This window comes from Felis catus, chromosome C1 (assembly GCF_018350175.1).
Source record: "Felis catus isolate Fca126 chromosome C1, F.catus_Fca126_mat1.0, whole genome shotgun sequence".
Lineage (NCBI taxonomy): Eukaryota > Metazoa > Chordata > Mammalia > Carnivora > Felidae > Felis > Felis catus.
In genome coordinates this window covers 74928218-74939558 of record NC_058375.1, presented here as the reverse complement: position 1 = coordinate 74939558, position 11341 = coordinate 74928218, and positions in this window count along the sequence as shown.

The following is an 11341-nucleotide window of genomic DNA, read 5'->3' as shown; positions in this document are numbered from 1 at the left end:
ATGCATATGGAATGTTCTCCAAAATAGGTCACTTATTGGGTCACAAAGCAGCCCTCAACAAATATAAAGGGACTGAGATCATACCATGCATATTTTCAGATCACAATACTATGTTACTTGAAATCAACCACAAGAAAATATTTGGAAAGTACCTAAATACATGGAGGTTAAAGAACATCCTACTAAAGAATGAATGGATCAACTAGGAAATTCAGGAAGAAATTAAAAAATATATGGAAGTAAGTGAAAATGAAAACATGACAATCCAAACCCTTTGGGATGCAGCAAAGGCAGTTGTAAGAGGAAAACACATTGCAATCCAGGCCTATCTCAAGAAGCAACAAGGGTTGCAAACACACAACCTAACTGCGCACCTAAAGGAACTAGAAGCAGAACAGCAAAGAAATCCCAAAGTCAACAGAGGAAGAGAAATAATAAAGAGTAGAGCAGAAATAAACCATATAGAATCCAAAACAACAACAACAACAAAATAGTAGAACAGATCAATGAATCTAAGAGCTGGTTTTTTGAAAAAAATAAACAAATTAGATAAACCCCTAGCCAGACTTCTCAAAAAGAAAAGAGAGAGGACCTAAATAGATAAAAATCACAAATGAAAGAGGATAAATCACAATCAGCTCCACAGAAATACAAATAATTATTAGAGAATACTATGAAAAATTATATGCCAACAAACTGGACAACCTGGAAGAAATGGATAAATTCCTAGACACACACTACCAAAACTCAAATGGGAAGAAATAGGAAAATTGAACAGACCCATAACCAGTGAAGAAATTGAATTGGTTATCAAAAATCTCCAGCAAATACGAGTCCTTGGCCAGATGGCTTCCCAGGGGAATTCTACCAGACATTTAAAGGAGAGTTAATACCTATTCCTCTCAAACTGTTCCAAAAAATGGAAATGGAAAGAAAGCTTCCAGACTCATTCTATGAAGCCAGCATTACCTTGATTCCCAAACCAGGCAAAAACCCCACTGAAAAGGGGAATTACAGGCCAATATCCCTGATGAACATGGATCCAAAAGTGCTCAACAAGATACCAGCAAATCGAATTCAACAGCATATAAAAAGAATTATTCACCATGATCAAGTGGGATTCATTCCTGGGCTGCAGGGATGGTTCAATATTCACAAATCAATGTGATACATCACATTAATAAAAGAAAGGATAAGAACCATATGATCCTGTCAATAGATGCAGAAAAAAAACATTTGACAAAATACAGCATCCTTTCATGATAAAAACTCTCAAGAAAGTTGGGATAGAAGGAACAGACCTAAACATCATAAAAGCCACATATGAAAATCCCACAGATAAATCATCCTCAATGGGGAAAAACTGAGAGCTTTCCCCCTGAGATCAGGAACACAACAGGGATGTTCATTCTCACCACTGTTGCTTAACATAGTGTTGGAAATCCTAGCCTCAGCCACCAGACAACAAACAAAATAAAAGGTATCCAAATTGGCAAAGAAGAGGTCATAATTTCACTCTTCACAGATGACATGATACTCTACATGGAAAACCCATAAGACTCCACCAAAAAACTGCTAGAGCTGATACATGAATTTTGCAAAGTTGCAGGATATAAAATCAATGTACAGAAATCAGTTGCATTTCTATACACCAATAATGTAGCAACAGAAAGAGATATCAAGGAATAGATCCCACTTAACAATTGCACCAAGAACCATAAAATACCTAGGAAGAAACCTAACCAAAGAAGTAAAAGATCTGTATGCTGAAAACTATAGAAAGCTTATGAAGGAAATTGAAGAAGACACAAAGAAATGGAAAAATATTCCATGCTCTTGGATTGGAAGAAAGAATATTATTAAAATGTCTACCCAAAGCAATCTACACATTCAATGCAATCCCAATCAAAATAGCACCAACATTCTTCACAGAGCTATAACAAACAATCCTAAAATTCGTATGGAACCACAAAAGACCCCGAATAGCCAAAGTAATGTTGAATAAGAAAACCAAAGCTGGAAGTGTCACGTCTCGGTCTTCAGCCTGTACTACAAAGCTGTAATCATCAAGACAGTATGGTATTAGCACAAAAACAGACACATAGACCAATGGAATCGAATAGAGAACCCAGAACTGGACCCACAAATATATGGCCAACTAATCTGACAAAGCAGGAAAGAGTATCCAATGAAAAAAAGACCGTCTCTTTAGCAAATGGTGCTGGGAGAACTGGACAGCAACATGCAGAAGAATGAACCTGAACCACCTTCTTGTACCATACACAAAAATAAACTCAAAATGGATGAAAGACCTAAATGTGAGACAGGAAACCATCAAAAAACCTACAGGAGAAAAGAGGCAACAACCTCTTTGGCCTCACCACAGCAACTTCTTACTAGATGTATCTCTGAAGGCAAGGGAAATAAAAGCAAAAATGAACTATTGGGACCTTATCAAGATAAAACATTTCTGTACAGCAAAGGAAACAATCAGCAAAACTAAAAGTTAAACTATGGAATGGGAGAAGATATTTGCAAATGACATCAAATAAAGGGTTAGTATCCAAAATCTATAAAGAACTTACCAAACTCAACATCCAAAAAACAAATAGTCCAGTGGAGAAATGGGCAAAAGACATGAATAGACACTTTTCCAAAGAAGACATCCAGATGGCAGACACATGAAAAAATGCTCAACATCGCTCGTCATTAGGGAAATACAAATCAAAACCACAATGAGAAATCACCTCACACTGATCAGAATGGCTAAAATTAACAACTAAGGAAACAACAGATGTTGATGAGACAACAGAGAGTAGAGAAAGGGGAACCCTCTAGCACCCTTGGTGGGAATGCAAACTGGTGCTGCCACCCTGGAGGTTCTTCAAAAAATTAAAAATAGAATTCCCCTACCACCAGCAATAGCACTAGTAGGAATTTATCCAAAGGACAAAGGAGTGCCGATTTGAAGGGGCACATGCACCCCAATCTTTATAGAAGTACTGTCAACAATAGCCAAATTATGGAAAGAGAACAAATGTCCATCAACTGACAAATTGATAAAGAAGATGTGGTATATAGGGGCACCTGGGTGGCTCAGTCGGTTAAGCATCCAACTCGCAGGTCATGACCTCACAATTCGTGAGTTTGAGCCCCACATAGGGCTCTGAGCTGACAGCTCAGAGCCTGAATCCTTGTTCAGATTCTATGTCTCCTTCTCTTTTTTCCCCTTTCCCACTCTTAACTCTGTGTCTCTTTCAAAAATAAATAAATATTTTAAAAAACTAAAAAAATATATCTGGTGTATATATACACACACACAATTGAATACTACTTGGCAACGAAAGGGAATGAAATCTTGCCATTTTCAATAATGTGGATGGAATTGGAGGGTATTATGCTAAGGGAAATAAGTCAGTCAGAGAAAGACAGGTATCATATGATATCACTCATATGTGCAATGTGAGAAATTTAACAGATAAGCATAGGGGAAGGGAAGGAAAAATAAGATAAAAACAGAGAGAGAGGCAAACCATAAAAGACTCTTAAATACAGAGAACAAATTGAGGGTTGATGGGGATGAGGGTGTTTGGGGTGGCGGGGAAAGTGGGTGATGGGCATGAGTAGGGTACTTGTTGGGATGAGCACTAGTTGTTGTATGTAAGTGATGAATCACGGGAATCTACTGAAGCCAAGACACTGTATGCTAGCTAAGTTGAGAATAAAAAAATAAATTTGCAAAGGGCAAGAATGAAGAGATTCACTGTACCAATCTATTCATCCTTCCTACTATTCAACTATCCATCTATCTGTCTTACTCTTCCTTCTTTCAACAAGTATTTAATTGAGTACTTAACATTTGCATATAAGGGACATGATCCCTGTCCCTTATGGAACTTACACTCTTGTGTAAATGGTACATAGACTACTTAAGTTCACATTGGAAAAGCTATAACTGAGAAGGAAACTGGGATGGTTGGATCAAGTAGGGTTGTGGTTAGGGAAGGTTTTCCACAGAAATGATGTGTACAGTGAGAGCTGAAAGCTCATAGAAAATATGGGAAATGTGTTATGTGTCATGGGAAGTATGGGTAATATCAGGACAAAGAGAGATGATAGAATGTTCCAAATAGAAAGAACACAATGTGCAAAGGCCCTGAGGCAAGTGTGAGTACAGTTCAGCAAAATTCTCAAGGTAGCTGCTCTGCCAGGTGAGAAATGTTCATTTGAATTATTTATGAATGGTATAGTAGCTAGTTCTATAGAATATCTGATGTGTGAAAGGTGTGTGGTTTACTCATTTGCAGCTGTTCTTTGTCCTGAAGTTCTAGATTGAATTGTGCTACCCCTGGCAGCTCTCTTTGTCCTTTTTTTTAACCAACCTTTGAAAAGTAGATTGCTAAGACCAAAGCTTTTGGTTTTTAAGACATGGCACTTTAAATTGAAACACTGCAATTGTCAGAGTACTCAATAAAAAAATTCCCATCTCTTCTCATTTTAAAGAGGAGGAAACTGGGTTGCAGAGAGGCTAGATACTTTTCTCTAGGTTCCACAGCTATTGAATCGCAGCTGTTAAATAAAGGCTAGACTTGGAGTAACAGTGACCTCCACATATTAGACTTAGGAGCAACATGACCACTGGAGTACGTGAAGAACGAGAACAACCACACAGGCTACCTACTACCTTTAACAATACAGAATAACAAGGCTACTCAAACTCTTATCATGGACAAAAGCATGTTCTTTGTCTCTTTTGGTGGGTAAAGTCTTCTAGTCTGAAAACTTTTCCAATAATACCTGCCATGGTCCTTCCTAACATCCTATTATTAGAGTAGTTGAGTCTTGAAAACATGAGTTGTCTCCAAGCATTCCTTTGAAGTTGATAGCTAGTTGAGCACAAGATAGGGTCCTAGACAATGGATGGAAACCTGGAGCTTCAGAATAAGAAAAAGGCAAATGAAGTGGAAATTTAAGAAACCCCCATGCAAGCTTCTCTTTACTTAGGGCTGACAGTTTATGATTCCTAGGGAAATTGAGTAAACATAATCAGAATAATTACTAAACATCTCCAGTCTTGACCAACAATCACAAGAATGACAGAGAAAAGAAAAATTTGAATACCTGTGTAGTTAGGTGTGGTGAAGAGAAGAAGATATGTCATGTGTGAAGGTAGCAGTAATATTTCAAAAGTCTAAGGGATGTACATATCACACCAAGAAACATTAATGATTCAAATCTCTTCACACACACTTCCCCTAGTAAATATACATCAAGCAGCAGCAAAACTTTTGTTGTAATTGTTTTCCTGCCACAGGAAATGTTGCAGATGATGTCCTAACCCTTGAGTGAAATCAAAAGACCCTAAAATTGAAACTTCTTTTTACCAGAAATTTCTTACCATAAAACTTTCTGTATCTTTTAGGAAATTTCAGTTACATGTTAACAGAATACCTAACTCAAACTGGTGTAAAAAACACATTTATTAGTTTATACATTTGAAAGGGCCAGAGGTAGGACTTGTCATAGATGTGGTTTGATCTGGGGGATCAAATGATGGTTTTCTCATCACTGCTCAACCTTTCCTTCCTTTGTGTGTGAGCTTCATCTCTAGGTTGCTTCTTTAATAAGATGAGATGGTGGTAGCATCTCTGAGCTGTGTATTTGCATCTACAAAATTCGGTGGAACAGTGAAAGCTTGTCTTTCTCAGAGACAATCACCATGGCCCAGGACCTAGGGTTGTGAGGTTTTGCTTAAGTTAGTCAAGGTCCTCCATGAAGGTGAGCAGTGGGATCATTTCCACCCAAATGAGTCAGCAGAGAATGTAGATGGGAGGATTTACCCAAAGAGAATTCTACTACTAGATAAATGGGGGAATGGATGCTAAATAGCAAAGAAAAGATATTTGCTACCATTGATTTTTTTCTTCTTCTTTTTTTTTTTTTTTTTTGAAATTCCACCTGGAGGGACTCTCAGTAAAGTTTAGCTTCTGTATTGGTTACAATATAGCTTTAGGTGTGTGAAATGGGGACTCAAAATAACAGTATATTAAGGAATGAATGTTACTTCACTCTTATTTAAAAAAAATTTTAATGTTTTTATTTATTTTTGAGAGGCAGAGAGACAGAGTGTGAGTGGGGGAGGGGCAGAGAGAGGGAGACACAGAATCTGAAGCAGGCTCCAGGCTATGAGCTATCAGCACAGAGCCCAATATGGGGCTTGAACCCACAAACCATGAGATCATGACCTGGGCTGAAGTTGGATGCTTAACCGACTGAGCCACCCAGGTGTCCCACTTCACTCTTAGTTAAAGTCTGAGATGGTATGGGGGCTTTGTATTCTCAAACTTTGAAGAATCAGAGTCCTGCCTTGCTGTGTCATCTCCAGGGTGTTGTTTCAATCTCTGTGATCAAACATGGATCACTACTATGTCCTAATCCGACTTGACAAGGGTAAAGAAGGGGAGGCTATGTCTCTTGCATTTAATTCAGAGTTTTTCAACATTGGCACCATAGACATTTTGGGCCAGATAATTCTTTGTTGGAAGGGAGGATGTCTTGCACATTGTAGGATGTTTAGCAGCATTCCTTGACCTTTATCCACCAGATGCCAGTAGCATCTTCTTTTCCACTAGCTGTGACAACCAAAATAATTCTAGATTTGCCAAATAACTCCCTAGGGGGGCATATTTTACTTCTGCTCATATTCTTTGTGTAGAATTGAGTTGTATGGTCATTCATAGCTCCAAGAGACTGGGAGGTGTGGCCCGTTTCTTTTTTCCTTGGTGGCTATGTGCCATCAAAAATGGGACCACCAGTATTCTCTATCAGTGTTCAAATATAAGTATGTCATTCCCTGTTAACATCAATTGAGGGGCAAAATATGATAATGGAAATAATTTTTGAACCTTTGCCTTTACACATTTCTATAAATTCACAAAAATTTTCCAAAATATTTCTGAAACTCTTTAGGATACATTTCACAATTGTGAACATTCTTCTGGACTTTGACAATGGGAAATTTGAAATCCATGAAATGGTATGCAGGTGTCCTACAAATAATATTTCCACTGATGTCCATTTTGAGGGCAATGAAGTCAGTGTCAAATGCAATTTTAATCACTCTCAAAGCTTCCACTCTGAAGCTGTTGGTGCACCCTTATGCCTGCCATTACTGCTAAAGCCATTGGTGTCAACAAAGGCTATCAGCCATCCCACTACATCATAAATCTCTCCCCACCCCCCGTCTTTGGTCTTGATGATGTACTGATGAGGGCTTCCAATATGTTATAGACATTTTAGTAAATCTAGCCTTCAACATTGCTTATTCTGTCCTTAGGTCTCACAGAAAGATTGTGAGTGTTGGGATGGAATGGAAGACAATTCTGAGTTAACACAAATCTTGACGTTCTTACAATCATTATTCCATTTTGATGATTGAAACATTGTTATTGAATCTCTTATTTGCTTAACACCTAGCAGAATTATTTCCCAGAATTATTTCTCAGTTTCATATGTAAATATATTTCATGTATACTATCCCATAAGTTTTCCTGACCAGCCCAAACATGTGGAGATCCAGTTTAGATTCAAACTGTAATCCTTTGCTATTTATTGATTCAGTCATACATTTCAATCATTCATAATTTTCACTCATTTATTCAACAATTTATTCAACAAGTAATTGAATCAATTTATTCAATCATTTATTTAATGTCTACTACATAAAAGTGTGTTCTGGGTCTTAGAGCTGAAACTGTGAGCACCTCTGACATGATCCTTATTTACATGATTTAATAGGTGCTATGGTGACAGTTCCCTCCTCCTCCACAGTATCAATTTGTGAATTGCATACATTGTACATTCTTTCATTGGAAGTTCTTAAGTTAGACAGTATCTCTCTGCTACCATTTGCTGCCATTGGTGTGTACCCAGCCAGTTCAATATTTGTGTAGGTCAGTAAAATTATTCAGCCATATATTCTCGAGTTAAGCAGAATGCTTCAGTTATCAGGAGTCTTGGATTGTCAGGTGTGAGGGTGATCTGACTGCTACATCTGTCACCCCATTGATTGCCAGGGTTGATTAAGCTGATCTGGCTGGCTAGGCAGGTGTCCCCTTCTTCACTCACTGCCCCATGTGCGTCTCTCCCGAAGCTGTGAAGCTGCACGCTAGGTCAAAGAGGATGACCTTCTCTGATGGAGGAGGACCGTTCTTCAGTCAAGGGTATATGAGTAGCTGTGCTCCCCTGCTAGAACCTCCAAACATGCTCTAAGGAATCTTGGATTGTCTAGTATTTGTTGAATCTGAGTTGTTCTTTTTCTCCAAGAGCTTAGGTCAGACTGAAGGGGAACTACCTCATCATGTGTGATTTGCTCTGTAAGATCTCATCATCTGAACTGCTTTTTATTTTTTTAGAATTATTAAAAATATACATATGATAAGATTTATTACTTTAACCATTTTAGGTGTACATTAAATACATTCACACGGTTGCTCAATCATCACCACCATCCATCTCCAGAGTTTTTCATCTTCCCTAGTGGAAACTCTGTACACATGTAATGATAATAACCCATTATCCCCTTCAGTCTAGACCTTGGTAACCACCATTTGACTTCCTGTCTTTATGAGTCTAGGGACCTCGTAGATGTGGAATCATACGGTCCTTTTGTGACTGGCTTATTAATCTCAGTATAATGTCTTCAAGGTTCGTCCACATTGTAGCCTGTGTCAGAATGTCCTTCTTTTTTAAGGATGAATAGTATTCTATTGTATATATAGCCTGAATTTTGTTTATCCATTTATTCATTGATGGACAGAAATGCTTTTTTTCTGCTTTTTAGGAGGAGTCTCATCTTGAATACCAAATTATGCATGTTCCCCAAATCTTGCACTGGCAAATGTCAACACTTTAAAGTAGAGTACTTAACTCTGTTGTATCAATGGACAAGCTATAAAATCTGCAATTGCCAGTCAAGAAGAAAATGTAATTTTACAGTAAATCAAATTACTGCCACCCTCTTATTAACAGTAGGAGCCCTAAGATGGGATTATGAAATTACTGGTTTATGAAAAAAATCAGTTTAGAAATTTTAGCAGTCTTAATGCCATTAAGTATATTTAAAAATAATGAAAAATCTTTCTCTGATGTGTTTGTGCTGACCAATATGTTAACTACCAGCCAAATGTAGGCTTTAAAATTTAAATTACTTAAAATTAAATGAAATTAAAAATTCAGTTCCTCAGTCACACTAGCCACATTTCAAACGCTCTATCACATCATTGTTAGGGGCTACCGTATTGAACAGTATAGACATAGAATGTTTATTTAAAAAAATTTTTTTCTTAAGTTTATTTATTTATGAGAGATAGAGATAGCATGAGTGAGGGAGAGGTAGAGAGAGAGGGAGACACAGAATCTGAAGGAGGCTTCAGGCTCTGAGCTGTCAGCATAGAGCCCGACGCGGGGCTTGAACTCATGAACTGTAAGATTATGACCCGTGCGGAAGTCGGATGTTTAACCGACTGAGCCACCCAGGTGCCCCTAGAATGTTTCTATAATCCCAGAAAATTATATTCTACAATGCTGATTGTGTTACCTGGGATTTTCTTCCCCAAAGTCTTTAGAGATCATTTAAACTTCATAAAATTCATTGCTGCCTTATAGAGTATGATATTCTGAATGCTCCTTGGCTTTGCTAGCCTGCACTCTGTAGATGAAAGACAGGACTTAATCTTCTGTGGAGCATAAGAATGTATCAATATATAGTCTTGGTTGCTAGCCAGTCACTCACATAGGCACACAGAGCCCAGTATGCACAGAGGAAAGAGGAAAGGTAAAACTCCAATAAGGGTTAAGGAGGCAGGAAATGAAAACATAAATTCTCATAAGTTAATAGCATTTTAAGTCTTCATGGTTTTAGAAATTTAGTTTGTAGGCTCTCAAACACCAAGTAGTAAAAATGCACATAGATGGAAACCTTCAATAAATAACACATTTGGACCTAATGTCCCTTATTTCTTAGGATGGGATACCTGGTAATCTATTGTAGAGAGAACTCTCATGGGGATAGTAAATGGGACCTGATTATGACCGAGGCAGACTACTTTAGACTTTCCTTTTTTTTCACAGAGTTGATTTTCAACCTGTCTTTGCAATTGAGATATCCTGGTAGTAAAGATTTATTTATAACTGTTATTCTATTTGTATGACATCACGCGCTCTTAAAGAGGAGCCAGTAAATTTCATTTTCAGGGTCTTGACATCCCTTTAACTTATTAGGACAGAGGCCTTTTTTTTTAAAAGCAACTTTCTGTATACCTAGAACCTAGCAGAGTCCTTGTACATAATTGGTGCTCAACAAATGTTGAATGAATGAATGAATGAATATGAACACCTAGAAGTTCTGGAAGGCTGGGGTTGGGAATCATTCCTTTCAGAAAGTTGATTTTCCCTGAAAGAGACTCTATTGAACCTTCATCTATAGGCTTGTGGGGTCCTTCAATTAACAGAGAAGGAAGGGACACAGGATGGTGTTAGTCATAATATAAGATGGCTTGAGTTCCAGTTCCATCTCAGCCTCTCATTAGCCATGTGAACTTGACCATATTAACCTTTCGAAGTTGTTTCCACATTTGAAGCACAATAATAACTATATGGTAAGATTTCTGTGAGAATCAAATTAGATACACAAACTATTTAGCTAAGTGCTTGACACATATTTAGCTCTCAGTATATGTTAACTTAAGAAGAGCACACTTTAGGGGTGCCTGGGTGGCTCAGTTGGTTAAGCATCTGACTTCGGCTCATGTCATGATCTCACGGTCCGTGAGTTTGAGCCCCGCGTGGGGCTCTGTGCTGACAGCTCAGAGCCTGGAGCCTGCTTCGGATTCTGTGTCTCCTTATCTCTCTGACCCTCCCCCGTTCATGCTCTGTCTTTCTTTGTCTCAAAACTAATTAAACATTAATTTTTTTTTTTTAAAGGGCACACTTTAAGTATCTGTGGGGAGAATCTAGGCTTGGGCTAAAAGTAAGAGAAGGAAAGAGAGTGTGTTACGGGAATCTAGGAGAAAGAGAGAGAGCTTGTGACACACTCCACAGAATCAAGAATAAAGAATGAAGAGTAGGTGGAAATCTCACTGATGCAAAGGAATCCTTATGTTCTGGATACCTACTAGGTACTTGACAGACCAAACACATTCCAGCCTCTCGGCCTTTGCTTTTTTTGGTCTCTGTTTGAAGTTGTTTTCCTGCAGATATCTGCATATCACTCCCTCAGTTCATTCAGGACTTTGCTCACATGATGCTCCTCTCTGTTGAGCCTATTGAAAAAGGTACTGTC